We start from the raw sequence: 14962 nt of genomic DNA, 5'->3' as shown, positions 1-14962 counted from the left end.
GGGCTGTGGCAGGTGACAAGGCACGTATATAGAAGGAGCTGTCCCTATGCCTCCCATTAAACATCGTCAAATCTGCCTGCACCAATACCCCACTGCAGGGTGTTTGCATGTATAGATCCGCCCGATCAATAAACAGCCACCGGATCAATACGCTGCTTGGAAAAATCCTTTTTTTTCAACAGATGTATGTTTCTATCTGCAAAGCCCAGACTCCAAACTGTAGGGCTTATTTCACCTACAACCAGGAAAAAAACGTCCTTCTCCAAATAAAAAGGTTGAGTTTTTTTCGAAGCTCGTCTAAATTTGTTTCTAATTTACGCAGCCCAAAAAAAAAAACGATTTATTCTTCCAATACAGATATTATCTAAACTGTTCTGTAGGTGATTGCATCAGCCACACATCAATCCTGTATTGGTTTAGCTGACAAATTGCTCCATCATATTTATGTGTTATTAAATACAATGCAACAATTTTTTTTTTTTTTTTTACAAAATTGCTTTGCTTACCAAAATTTTGCAGGTGTTTGAAATGGTTTGAAATTGTTAGTCTAAAATATTTTTTCCTACAAAAAAAAAAAAAACTATAGCGCTCAATTAAATATATCCATGTCTTTAACGTATTAAGTTAATTCAAACAAGACATCGGCTATATTCGTATAACTTTTATATTTTTATTTTTTTTTATTTTTTGTCTGATATAAAATGCAAACATTTAATTGAATAAATTCAGAATTAAAAATTCAGATTTTGACAGAATTAAATTCCCTTGATAAAAAGGATTTTTTTTTTGTAAGGTAAAACGCAGCCCCGGCTTTGCCTGCAACAACCTTCGGCCAAACATATCCTGTAGGTGATTGTATCATTTTTTTATTTTTTTTTATGATTTAACGAAGAGCCAGGTAAATCTTCCTTCCTCTCTTCAGCCTGGTAAATATAGGAATATAATGCAATTACCGTCTTGTCATTTCCTTTTCAATGCAAGTTAAAATACATGGAGAACATGTTCTAAGAAGGCTTTAAATAATGTTTATTGTTGTAAATTAAGTTAAATCTTCCTATTACTTACAAAGCCTTTATGGGCCTCCGAAGGTTAGCAATTTCACGTCTCTACAAGAGAGTTTCCTGCTTTGTCTAATCTGTCCCTATTCATTTAGCTTTTTATTACATCTCATAGTTAATCCAGAGCACGGGCTGGGCTGACCTAGCGGAGGCTGGCGATGGACGGGGTGGCTTAGGAAGGACTTGGGGGTCTGCTGAAATGCCGAGGTCAGAAGAAGGAAAAGACCTTCTTAGAAAGGAAATACGAATGTCAAAGGACTATTTACAGACTTCCAGGGTTTGTTCATTAACATATCACAGGCAGTGCTGTATAGAGTGGAGGTGATTGACTAAAGGACAGAGAACATGAATTTAATTTAGTAAATTAAAATTAATTTTGTTTATTTTTTTTAATCACATTGGATAAATAAAAAAATAAATTAATTCATTAATTAAAAAAGCGGCAATTGGCAAGCAGTTGATTGAAGTGAACACAGCTTCGTTAATTAACCAAGTAGACCAGCTTTAGCATGTCCCATTGTGTATGTACACCCTCCTGCTACATTGATTAATACGTGTGTGTGCATAGACACCCATCTAATGCATGGACACCAATCTTCGTCATGTACATGTGAAGGTCCACCTGTTTTCCACCCGCCGTTAGTATGTTTATGCACATGCCTTTTACATTGTTCATGGGTACACGGATGTACACAACTGATTCCTCTAGTATTGTGCTGTGCAAACTGTTGGTGCTATATAAATGTATAATAATAATATATAATATAATAATAATAATATTAATATATATTGAATTAACCAGTATCTGCGAGTATCAATAGTAAATATGATGTAACAACACTATTGTACATTATTGTACATCATACTCACACACAATTATTTATATGCAGATTAAAGGGGTGACCTTTGATCTATACTTGACATTAGTTAAAGCAACCTTACAAGTTAAAAAATAAATAATTAAAAATAATATTATAGACCGTAAAAAAGAATTGTAATATCCTGCGCTACCTGTACTGGTATTTGTGGTGTAGATCAAAATCTAGTGGGTGGCTACAGGCAACCCAATTGTGTTCCCACAATGGTAATTGTTTTTTTTTGCTTTTTCAATAATAATAATAATAATAATATTAATAATAATAATAATATTAATAATAATAATAATAATAATAAATAAAAATGTGTTCCTATACAACCACTTAAGCAACCTTACAATTAAAAAAATAAAATAATAAAAATAATAATAATAATAATAATAATATAGACCTTAAAAAAGAATTGAAGTATCCCAGGCTACCTATACTGGTGGGTGTGGTGTAGCTCAAAATCTAGTGTGTGGCTGCAGGCAACCCAATTGTGTTCCCACAATGTTAATTGTTTTTTGTTGTTTTTTTTTTAAATTATATTAATAATAAATAAAATGTGTTCCTATACAACCACTTAAGCAACCTTACAATTAAAAAATAGTAATAATAATAATATAGACCTTAAAAAAGAATTGAAGTATCCCAGGCTACCTGGACTGGTGGGTGTGGTGTGGATCCCAAAATGTTAATTGTTTTTGTTGTTTTTTTTAATAATAATGATAAAAATAAAATGTGTTCCTATACAAACACTTAAGCAACCTTACAATTGAAAAAAATAAAAATAAATAATAATATTAATATAGACCTTAAAAAAGAATTGTAGTATCCTGCGCTACCTCTACTGGTGTTTGTGGTGTAGATGAAAATCTAGTGGGCGGCTGCAGGCAACCCAATTGTGTTCCCACAATGATAATTGTTTTTTGTTGTTTTTTTAATAATAATAATAATAATAATAAAAATGTGTTGCTATACAACCACTTAAGCAACTTTACAATTAAAAAATAAAATAAAATAATAATAATAATAATATTTACAAACTGTAAAAAAGAATTGTAGTATCCCGCGCTACCTGTACTGGTGTTTGTGGTGTCGATCAAAAGCTAGTGGGTGGCTGTAGGCAACCCAATTGTGTTCCCACAATCTTAATTGGTTTTTGTTGTTTTTTGAATAATAATAATAATAATAATAATAATAATAATAAAATGTGCTCCTATACAACCACTTAAGCAACCTTAAAATTTAAAAAAAAAAAAAGCTTTTTTTTTATACAACCACTTATTAACCATTAGTTAACCTTGATAAGCTCTAATTAACTCCTTGCTCCCCTTCTCCACTTAGTTTTAATGCTGATTTCTCTTTAATTCGTATGTTTTATTTTACCATAAATATTTTCATCTTTTCTTGATTTCGTTCGATTATTTTTTTTATTTTTATCGCATTAAAAAAATATGCACAGTGAAAAGAAACTTTACTTTATTTACAATTTTGAATGTATTTGAAAATATAAATGTATTTGTAAATTTATTTTTTACCTTGCTTTGTACCAGTAATTACATTTAAGTGTTATTTGGAAAAACAATAGAAAAACGCATTTTTTTTTAGTTGTTTTTAAACAAAAATTGTCCAAAGTATAAAAATGAATTGTTTTGTTTTGTCTTTTTGTCTTTGGATTGCATAGAAAAAAAAACAAATTTAAGTCAATATTCCTAAAAGAAAGCCTTGAAAAAAAAAAAAAATGTATTACTTCGTTATCTTAGGTTAAGACAACGTTAATGCAGAATCAATAGATTTGAGCGAGTAGGATTAAAGATATTGCATACTATTTTTTTTTTGTATGCAAGCTGATTTTCTACACATATGCTAAGGGTTGTTTCAATATACTTTTTTTGATAGAGGGAAAAAAAAATAACTGTTTGCAATATCTTTAATCCAAAAGGGCACAAATTTCTCTAGCTTGGTGGAAAAAGAGGAAGAGAAAGAGTAAGAAAAAGATAATTAGACGTGATTTTCTTTTTAGGATTAAAAATTAGACGCATACGGAATAAAATGAAGGGCGATGCACTTTATTATTTACAGTAGAAAACCCCCACTTTATAACTTGTGTAGACATTAGAAAGTTAAATCTATACTTTTGACTGTTCATATAAGACCAGTCCTTGGGCATGACGTGTCCCTGACACTCCCGGAGCTCAAACATCATATCCCTCTAATAGTTTTTCCCTCCATTAATATCCAGCGCTAAAATCCTCTTAAAACAAGCTTTAATTTCTCAGGAGAGTGACACAATGACATCACGTGTTCCCGGCTGCCCCCTTTTAATGCCTAAAACAAGCAAACTCACAGAGGATCCTGTGTCTTTAATAGCAGAGAAATGTATTTAAATATATTCACTGAAGGACTCTGCATCGCTGCCAAACAGCAAATTGATCAATACGCAGCAATTAATCAGCTAAATGGTGTTTTAAACTCTTTTCAGGAGAGAGAGAAAAAATTCTTATTGATGAGGAGAATGTGTTAAGTATTTTAAAAGGAGCATATACAATGCAGTGTCAGTCAACACTTGCAGATCCCCATACAATTAATGAAAAGATTCTGGAGTTTTGTCTTAAAAATTTATTGCAAATTGGATTTGATCGAGGCAAAAAAAAAAAAAGAGACATGAAGAAACTGAAATATTTGTTTGTTTTTTTTTTCTTCTGCATTTTATCTTGAGCTAATGCTTTCTGTAGATTTTAAATTATTCTTTTTTTTTTTCCTTTTCTCCTTACTTTGCTAATTTTCTTCCCTACAAATAGAATTTCATGTTTTCAGTGGAGGACAGTCAATGCATTCAAGAAATGCAATTTCAATAGATTTTTATTAATGGTCGGCAAGCCTAATTAGTTTAGTTTTTCTTTTTTTTTTGTCTAATATAAAATAAAGTTAAAAACTTGAGATCGTCCTTTGAAATAATACCTAAGGATTTATTTTTCGTACTGCTTTGGATTAATTTAAAAAGTACCACGATGAAACTCGAAATAAAATTTGGACTAGAAATATATAAACCTATTTATTTGAAATGTCCCATTTTCGTTATTTTTTATTTTTATTTTGGATGAAATCTTGCAATCAAATTAAATATGATGTCAGTATTTTAGATCAGGGGGGGATCAATAGTAATTGGAAGCCAAGATTTTTTGTTGTTTTTGAGTTTAGTAAATGCATGTGACTATTGAAAATCATTTAGATATAAATACATTTTTTTTTACGAATATATTTATTGAATTGACAACGTCCAGAATTGTGTGTGATATAAATAGGTGTATCCTTTAACAAGTAATATTTCATTTCCAAGAAATATTTGCCCAACAGCCGCGGTGATGTGACATTTATCATTTAAAGCACCATTTGCAAGCCAGCATTTCCTGTTGGCTGGTAAATTGATATATTGATACATAGTAATGTGAGATGGGTCAGGTAAAGCAGACATGGAACATTGTGAAGGGAAGAGCTCTCTCCGTAAACGATGTGTGAAAGGGCTCTAGGTTTCAGCACCAGAGGGGTGGACAGCTCTGTTGCAGTCTACTCTATGGGCGATGCCTGAGATTGACAGACATAGTCGATCATTGGCAAAATTCTAGCACTGCAGATTTACATATATTATTTTTATTATTATTATTATTATTATTATTTATTTATTTTATTTTACATATATTATTTTTATTATTATTTATTTTTTCATTTTCTTTTAATTATTATTTTACATATATTATATATGATTTAAAAAAAAATAGCTTATATTATTATTTTTTAGCAAAAAACTTTAGGACACATTGGCCTTTTCTGAATGTTTTATTTTACATTGTATTTACATATAGAATCCAATCGTTGCTTAGGATCCATGGTTACTTTTTTTTTTCAAGACGTTTATTGATGCTGATTACTAATTTAAAAAATTTTTTAAAACATAATATGGGTAAAATGTTTTATGTGGGATCTGTATATAGGTGGATCAAATATTCCCCCCCCCCCCCCCCCCCATGACCTTTACTTTAAATGTTTAATGGCCATTTATATTCTGGACATCTTTACTGATGAAGAGCTATGCATAGCGACATGATGGTCATGCATGCATTTAAAGGACCCATGCATTTTATTGTACATACTTATTGTGTACAGGCTACGTATATCGAAAGTATAGGAAGTGTGTATATCGTTTTTGTAGTAACTGTTTTATTTATTGTGGTTATATAAATTAGCTATTTTTAATGCCTTTTTTTAAAAAACGTGATGTGCAATTATAGGGCATATAATTAAATGGCAACTGTTTAATCAACAGCCCCAGCATATAGTCCATGATCACTATACTGCTTATTGTGACTGCAGGTCTGCACTGTACTGTACAGTCTTAATGATGCATTGTGCTTTTAATTTAACTTTAACTATAATGCTTTATAAAAAATATAATAATTTCTTATAATAATCTCGATGTGGCTTGCGCTTTATGGCTTTAGTATACACAGGTTCATTTATCCAGGCTGTAAAGTGCGTACTCGATAAATAGGGGATAGATTCATTTGTTAATGCATTCTTTGGGCGGTTGGAAAGAGTGATGCAGCAACAAGCACCCCCCCCCCCACCTTCTATACACTGCCTGCAGCAATGTGATATATTATGCAAGGCCAGAATACAGTATATTTGAGACCTACTTGATTACATTATTTTTCACTATATATTGCGTGATGCTATATAACACCACTATAATTTAATATAATATTTCTATAATATAATATAATAATAATATATAATATAATATAATATATATATATATATATATATATATATATATATATATATATATATATATACAGTAATAGCTTGGATTGTGAGCACAATTCGTTCCGTAAACATGCTTGTAATCCAAAGCACTCTTATATCAGAGCGAATTTCTCCATAAGATATAATGGAAACTTCACAACCATTTATTCATAAGTCCTTCAGTTTATAGTCCATATAAAAAGATTATAGCAATGTGACCAGGTTGTGTAACCATAAAAATGTCCATCCTCAAATGGAAGCCTCCACAAGGGGATTAGAAGCAAAATCCAGCAGGAGCCACAGAGTATAAAAGAGAAGAGAGGCGCCTCTAAGTGTAGCAATATGGTTACATTTAATGAAGGTACAACATTTAGAAAGTCACGTTGGTTGATGATTAAAACAGACACATCTAAGTATGCAACACAATACAATATTCTGCGCTCGGGAGCCTGGTCAAATGAGTAGGTGGTGTAGCCAACCCTTTTGATAAAATATATATGGACTGTCGCAGGTCTTGCTGCCCAACTCAGAACAATGGGTATCCTTAGAACTGAAACATACAAAAAGAGAAGGTGGGCGCACCGACCTTGTGCATTACCAAAGATAAAATTAATTTATAAAATATAACAAGAATAATACTCACAAACGAGCTTTAAAACAAGGCCTATCAATACTCCAGCAATTACGAACACTATCTCTAGACGCCTGCAACCTGGACCAGATGTTTGGAGGAACCAGATGGCATCACAAACGGCTTACGCTTTACGAGGGAGAACCCTTTTCTTCAGAGCCACAGCCTGTTCGTAATTTCTGGAGTATTGATAGACCTTGTTTTAAAGCTCGTTTGTGAGTATTATTCTTGTTATATTTTATAAATTCATTTTACCTTTGGTAATGCACAAGGTCGGTGCACCCTCCTTCTCTTTTTGTATGTTTCACATCTAAGTATGCGTCCTCCGCACCGCCGGCTCTCACCACTGTCAGTCTGCAATCGAGACCGGGAAGACTACCCTGCAGTAGAGCGATCTGAAAGCGAGGCTTGATGCGCTCGTGGAGCGCAGCGTGGAAGGGACGACGTCAATGGCGGTGAGGAGGATGGTCTATGTGGACAGCTTTACCCAAGAGGCCTGACTACTTAGATGTGCCCATTTTAATCATAAACCATGTGAGTTGCTAAATATTGTACCTTCATTAAATGTAACCATATTGCTACAACTCTCTTCTCTTTTATACTCAGTTGTGACATAACGCCTCTTGTATATCAAGACATCACTCGTTTATTAAATCAAAATTTATTTTAAAAAATTGCTTGTCTTGAAAAACGCTCTCAAAGTTATTCTCAATCCAAGGTTTTACTGTGTATATACTGTATATATATAGATATATATATATATCTATATATATAGATATATATATATATATATCTATATATATATTTTAGGGGGGAAGAGGGGCTGGGGTCTATTTATTAGGCATACATCTACCTTTAGGTGATCTCTGAAAATTCAAGCCTATCCTGCCTCTAAAAACTGAACTTTTACCTTCTCCATCAACTTATCCCCACACAATTACTACCATTTGTATCACTTGACCCTCCCTTTGTCCCTAAATTGTAAGCTCTAATGACCAGGGCCCTTCTAACCCTTTTGACTTTTGAGGGGTTTTTTTAAGAAGAAGAATAAATCAATATATTAGGCATAAATCCACATTTCGGCGATCCCAAAAACTCAAGCCTATCCTGCCTCTACCTAAAAACCAAGCTTTTACTTTCTCTATCAACTTACCCCCCCCCCCCCATGGTTACTCCCATATGTACCACTGGCCTCTCCCTTTTATATTGTAAGCTGACCAGAGCCAAGGGTAAAAAGTCTGTTCATTAGGCATGCAACCACCATTAGATGATGCCTAGGAACTCAAGCCTATCCCACCTTCACCTAAAATCTGAGCTTTCACCTTCTCCATCAACTTATCTCCTCATAGTTACTACTAATTGTACTGCTGGCCCCTCCCTTTTAGATTGTAAGTTCTTATGATCAAGGCCCATCTAATCCTATTGACTTAACAATATTTTTCAGAAGGGCCAGGGCCCTTCTAACCTTCTAGACCTAATATTTTTTTTTTTTATGTTTTTTTAAGAAGAAGATATCAATATATTAGGCATGCATCCACCTTTAGGTAATCCCAAAAACACAAACCTACCTATCCTGCCTCCACATAAAATCTGAGCTTTTACCTTCTTCATCAACTTATCCCCTCACAGTTACAACCAATTGTACCGCTGGCCCCTCCCTTTTAGTTTGTAAGCTCATATGAAAAGGGCCCTTCTAACGCTCTGGACTTCATAATATTTTTCAGATACCTTTATATATATACCTTTATATATATATATATATATATATATATATATATATATATATATATATATATAATATTTATTTATTTTAAGGGGAAGAAGTCTATTCATCAGGCATGCATCCATCAAAGCCTATCCCACCTCATATAATATTTATTTATTTTAAGGGGAAGAAGTCTATTCATCAGGCATGCATCCATCAAAGCCTATCCCACCTCCACCTAAAATTTGAGCTTTCACCTTCGCTATCAACTTATCCCCTCACAGTTACTACCATTTGTACCGCTGACCAACCTTTAGGGGGTAAGCTCTTATGACCAGGGTCCTTCTAAACCTTCAGACCTCATTTTTTATTTTTTTTTTAATGCTTTTTTCTTTTTTTTTTTTTTAAGAAGAATCAATCACTATATTAGATATACATCCACCTTTAGGCAATCCCAAAAACTGAAGCCTATGCTGCCTCCACCTAAAAAACAAGCGTTTACCTTCTCTATCAACTTATCTCCCCCCCTTCCACGGTTACTACCATATGTACCACTGGCCCCTCCCTTTTAGACTGTAAGCTGACCAGAGCCAAGGGGAAAAAGTCTGTTCATTAGGCATGCATCCACCATTAGGTGATCCCTAAGAACCCAAAGCCTATTCCACCTCCACCTAAAATCTGAGTTTTCACCTTCTCCATCAACTTATCCCCTCACAGTTACTGCAAATTGTATCACTGGCCCCTCCCTTTTAGATTGTAAGCTCTTATGACCAGGGCTCTTCTAACCCTCTAGACCTAATATATATACATATACATATATATATATACATATACAGTTGTGTGAAAAAGTATTTGCCCCTTCCTGATTTTGATTTTTTTTTTTGCATTTTTTTTCACACTTAAAGGATTAAGATCAGCAAACAAATTTTAATATTACACAAAGACAACCGAGTAAACCCAAGATGTGTTTTTTAAATTATTTCATTTATTAAGGGAAAAAAGCTGTTCAAACCTGCCTGGCCCCATGTGAAAAAGTAATTGCCCCCTCCCATGCAGAATCATGACTGAACTGTGATTAACCACAATTTTTTGGAAAGCTGAGTTCAATTTCACTTGCCACACCCAGGCCTGATTGCTGCCAGACCTGTTGAATCGAGAAATCACATAAATAGAAGTTGTCTGACAAAGTGAAGCATGCTAACAGATCACAAAAAGCCACACATCATGCCACAATCTAAAAAAATTCAGGAACAGATTAGAAACAAATTAAGGTACATGTTTCGGTCTAGGAAGGGTTTCAAAGCCATTTCTAGGGCTTTGGAACTTAAGTGAACCACGGGGAGAGCCATTATCCACAAATGGAGATAACTTGGAACAGTGGTGAACCTTCCCAGGAGTGGCTGGCCTACAAAAATGACTCAAAGAGCATGACGATGACTCATCCAGGAGGTCATAAAAGAACTCAGAACAACATCTAAAGAACTGCAGGCCTCATTTGCCTCAGGTAAGATCAGTGTTCATGATTCAACAATAAGAAAGAGACTGGGCAAAAATGGCATCCATGGGAGAGTTCTAAGGCCGAAGCCACTGCTGACCCAAAAGAACACAAAGGCTCATCTCACATTTACCAAAAAACATCTTGATTATCCCCAAGACTTTTAGGCAAATATTCTGTGGACTGATGAGACAAAAATGTAACTTTTTGGAAGGTGTTCGTCCTGTTACATCTGGCATAAAACGAATACAGCATTTCATAACAAGAACATCATACCAATAGTCAGCTTCAGGACCTGGACGACTTACCATAATTGATGGAACCATGAATTCCGGCAACTACCAGAAAATCCTAAAGGAGAATGTCCGGCTATCAGTTTGTGACCTCAAGATCAAGTGCACTTGGGTTATGCAGCAGGACAATGAACCGAAACACAACAGCAAGTCCACCTCCAAATGGTTCAAACAAAGCAAAATTTAGGTATTGGAGTGGCCTAGTCAAAGCCCGGACTTAAATCCAATTGAGATGCTGTATCATGACCTTACAAAGGCCGTTCATGCTGGAAAACCCTCCAACGTGGCTGAATTAAAACAATTCTGCAAAGAAGAGTGGGCCAAAATTGCTCCACAGCAATGTGAAAGACTCATTGCCAGTTATCGCAAACGCTTGATTGCAGTTGTTGCCGCCACGGGTGGCACAACCAGTTATTAGGTTTAGGGGGCAATTACTTTTTCACATAAAGCCAGGCAGGTTTGGACAGTTTTTTTGCCTTAAATGAAACCATCATTTAAAAACTGCATTTTTTATTTACTCGGGTTATCTTTGTGTAATAATAAAATTTGTTTGATCTGACAAATATGCAAAAAAAAAAACAGAAAGGGGGCAAATACTTTTTCCCACAACTGTGTATATATGTATATAATCTTTATTTATTTATTTTAAGGGGAAGAAATGTATTCATTAGGCATCCATCCACCATTAGGTGATCCCTAAAAATCAGATCTTTCACCTTCTCCTTCAACTTATACCCTCATAGTTACTACCATTCTTACTGCTAACCCCCTTTAAGATTGTAAGCTCTTATGACCAGGGCCCTTCTAACCCTCTAGATTTAATATATATATATATATATATATATATATATATATATATATATATATATATATATACATATATATATTTTTTTTTTTTTTTTCTTTTTAAGGAGAAGAAATCAATATATTAAGCATGCATCCACCTTTAGGCAATCCCAAAAACTCAAGGCTATCCTACCTCTACCCTGTGCTGTGCAAACTGTATATTGTTATCAATAATAAAATGACAAATAAAAATTATATATATATATATATATATATATATATATATATATATATATATATATATATATATATATTTTTTTTTTTTTTTTAAATAATATATAGTGGAGGTATACTGATAGATTTTTTTTTTACCGTGTTGTAAAGGTCTGTGCAAACTGTTGGCACTATATAAATCCTGCATAATGTTAATAATAATACCAATAATACACAGCTAGATAATATATATAGGTATGCTAATAGATTTTGTTACCTTGTGTATATAAAGTAATTGGGGCCACAGCTAGCGTCCATTCCCCACATGCAATATCAGCTTTAAGAACGTCCACGTGGAATACCCATCTTTATATTTCATATTTTTTATTGAAGGTTATTACATTACAATGTCTTCCAAGGTAATGAGCAAGAATTTAACATTAATGAAATGAACAATGGCATTCTTCACATTGGTAATAATACATACAGTAATACATATCTTAAATTATAAAAAACAAGATTGTATGGGGCCATAAAAAATGCAGGAGCCCTACTGAAACCAAAACACCCAAAAATGAATTCTAATTGGCTGCTTTGGGTTCCTGCACTTTGCTCGATATCTTTACCAGGCCCTCCAGGACTGGCAGAGTTAAGCCATTGTTTCAGTTTAATGATTTTCTGTTAACCCTTGCAGTTCTCCGAGATGGACATTTTCAATATTAATAGCGGCACACAGTCCAGTCACGGCTTGCAGTTGCTGATCAGGCTGAACTGTAATAGACAGGGAGAGACAGTTGTACCGTGCACTGACCTGACAGTTTACTACCAGCTATAAAAACCACAAATTATAACCAGCAATTAAGTGATCTGGTTGAAATGCTGCGACCCCAGGGATTTTATGGGTGAGTTTTCAGGGAAATACTGAGCTGAGCTGTGTCCATTATAAGGCTTTGTCCTCTGCAGTGGACAATGAGCTACTGAGATCATAGCATATATTAAATGGCTGTGCACGGTGTTATATGCCAACCCCTCTGTAATCATTCCTATACATTCCCAGCTAAGGAAATATGGAAATCATGATATGAATAACAATGTCTGACCTCTTTAAGTAGGAACTGTAATTTTACCTACAGACACGGGAAATGTGCAATTTCAAGAATAAATTATTCTTTTGTCAAAGAAGGATTGCAATCCCTACAACTTGAAATTTTGAGATGTTTTCTGCAAGATGATCTTTTACACTTGCCAGTACAATAAGGGCACTAAACAGGTTCTAGAAATGTAGTGCAAGTACCTATTGGCCCCTCATGAATCTGTGATATGATCATTTTGAGGTTTTATGCCATGTCCATCACTGGTTCTGTATTTCTGCTTTCTATTGGCCCATCATTATGATGAGTGGCCTTGAAGCCCATCTCCGGTAAACTTTACAATTATTCCTGGTAGTGTCCATGTAATGTTCATCAATGGCTCTGTGTCTTTCCTTTCTTTTGGCCCATCAACATGTTGAGTGGCCTTGAAGTCCAACTCTGAAAAACTTTAAAATGATCCCTTGCATTGTCCATGTAGTGTTCATCACTGGTTCTGTCTCTTTCCTTTCTAAAGACCATTAATATGATGAGTGTCCTTGAAGCCCAAGTCCAGGAAATTTTAAAAATTTCTCTTGTGGTGTCCATACAATGTTCATCACTAGTTTTAGTTCTTTCTCCTTTCTTTTGGCACATCAATATGGTGAGTGGCCTTGAAGCCCAAGTCCAGGAAATTTTAAAAATTTCTCTTGTGGTGTCCATACAATGTTCATCACTAGTTTTAGTTCTTTCTCCTTTCTTTTGGCACATCAATATGGTGAGTGGCCTTGAAGCCCAACTCCAGGAAACTTTAAAATGATCCCTTTGCAGTGTCCATGTAATGTTCATTACTGGGTCTATCTCTCTCATTTATTTGGTCCATAAATATAATGAGTGGCCTTGAAGCCCAACTCTGAGAAACTTTAAAATGATTCCTTGCCGTTTCCATGTAGTGTTCTGTATCTTTCCTTTATAAAGCCTATCAAAATGATGAGTGTCCTTGAAGTCCAACTCTGGGAAACTTTAAAAATGTATCTTGTGGTGTCTTTGTAATGTTCATCACTACCTCTGTCTCTTTTCTTTTTTCTTTTGGCCCATCAATATGATGAGTGGCCTTGAAGCCCAACTCTGGGAAACTTTAAAAATATCCCTTGTAGTGTCCATGTAGTGGTTATCACTGGTTTAGTCTCTCTCCTTTATTTGGCCCATCAATATGATGGGTGGCCTTGAAGCCCAAATCCGGGAAACTGTAAAAGGATCACTTGCAGTGTCCATTTAATATTCGTTGCTGGTTCTGTCTCTGTCTCTCCTCTTTCTTTTGGCCCATTAATATGATGAGTTGCCTTGAAGCCCAACTCCAGGAAATTTTAAAATTATCCCTTGCAGGGTCCATGTAGCACTCCTTACGGGTTCTGTCTCTTTCCTTTTTATTGGCCCATCAATATGACAAGTGGCCTTAAAGTGATTGTAAAGGCAGAAGGTTTTTTATCTTAATGCATTCTATGCATTAAGATAAAAAGCCTTCTTTGTGCAGCAGCACCCCTTAGCACACCTAATACTTACCTGAGGTCCCTCTAGATCCAGAGATGTTGCAGGAGTGTCTCGGCTGCCCAGGACTCCCCTCCTCCTTGGCTGAGACAGCAGCGTGGTGTCATTGGCTCCTGCTGCTGTCAAAGTTATTCAGCCAATGAGGTGAGAAAGGGGATGGGGCCAAGCCACAGCTCCATGTCTGAATGGACACAGGGAGCTGTGGCTCGGGTGCCCCCATAGCAAGCTGCTTGCTGTGGGGGCACTCGGCAGGAGGGAGGGGCCAGGAGCGCCAAAGAAGGACCCGAGAAGAGGAGGAACTGGACTGCTCTGTGCAAAACCATTACACAGGGCAGGTAAGTATAATATGTTTGTTATTCTGACGTGAAAAAAAAAACAAGACTTTACAATCACTTTAAAGCCCAACTCTTGGAAACTTTAAAATGATCCCTTGCAGTGGGCCATGGCCACTCTACAAGGGTCAACAGTTTGGTTTATCTAGGGGAGAAGAGAAGGGTTTTTAC

Source organism: Aquarana catesbeiana, linkage group LG13, assembly GCF_042186555.1.
Source record: "Aquarana catesbeiana isolate 2022-GZ linkage group LG13, ASM4218655v1, whole genome shotgun sequence".
NCBI classification, from domain to species: Eukaryota; Metazoa; Chordata; class Amphibia; order Anura; family Ranidae; genus Aquarana; species Aquarana catesbeiana.
This window is presented reverse-complemented; position numbering follows the sequence as displayed.